The sequence below is a fragment of the Mycetomoellerius zeteki genome, unplaced genomic scaffold (assembly GCF_001594055.1).
Source record: "Mycetomoellerius zeteki isolate Tzet28-1 unplaced genomic scaffold, Tzet1.0 scaffold144, whole genome shotgun sequence".
NCBI classification, from domain to species: Eukaryota; Metazoa; Arthropoda; class Insecta; order Hymenoptera; family Formicidae; genus Mycetomoellerius; species Mycetomoellerius zeteki.
In genome coordinates, this window is record NW_017256382.1 from 50,457 (window position 1) to 51,505 (window position 1,049).

The window sequence follows — 1,049 nt, forward strand, 5'->3', positions numbered from 1 at the left end:
CTTGCGGTCTATCGTGTAGTACGGGGCGCTACTCTGCAGGCGCACCGGACGTTACAAGTTAGTACAAAAAAATGTCTGCTCTTTCACATGGTGATGTCCTATTTTGAGTAAAGGTCTGAGCACACGAATTGTCGTAACCCAGCAAACATATATACGAGTATATAACTATTATATTGCTTCCATATAACGAAATATAACAGATAATATAACGTGTGCATAACATTATACGTCCACGTTAGTTGTAATTTCCCATTCACAAATCATTATAGTTATATAATATAAATATAACATATAACTTAAGATGATATATGGTAGTCATATAACAGTTCTATAATTTGCTGTTTTATTGTTATAAAATTAGAATGTGTTGCTGTTACGTTGCTATACATTATCCTAATTTAATTTAATGCTTTTCGAATATACTATTTCCAGAAAAGGTTTTGGAATTCATTTTAAAATGAAAACGAAGGGAACAGTTTGCTTTCGGTTAGAATTAATTAGATTACAATTAAATGGATAACATTTGTCAAGATCAAGGACATTGGAGGTTGTACCTTTTATTTTCATTTTTACGTAATAATGAATTTTTAGTATAAGAATGAAAATAAGAGGAATAATCTCCAATGGCCTTGATCTTGACAAATGTTATCCAGGACATGATTCTAAACAACATTCAAAAGGTTTTAGCCGTCAGTCGAACAACTTGCGTAATGCTAATGTCGACTGTACTGTAATTTTCGAGCCTTATAACTCGAAAAATACTTAATGAAAAAATATTTTATTATAGTCTTTTGAAAAGCTCTCGAGGTAAGTTACAAGAAAATATAATGAAAAATAGGGGGTTCCATTTAAAAAAATCGACGTGACCTTGATCTGGCCTTGGTGACGCCACCCAAGGTCAAACTGATTAGATCAGTAAATACATCATTTTAAACCCTACAATTTTTGTCTGAAACATTTTTTTCAAAAATGCTTCGTTTTCAAGATATTCGACCGTTTCCGGACTTTTTGAAGAACCTTTTATATATACAGGGTGGGGAAAAAGTATG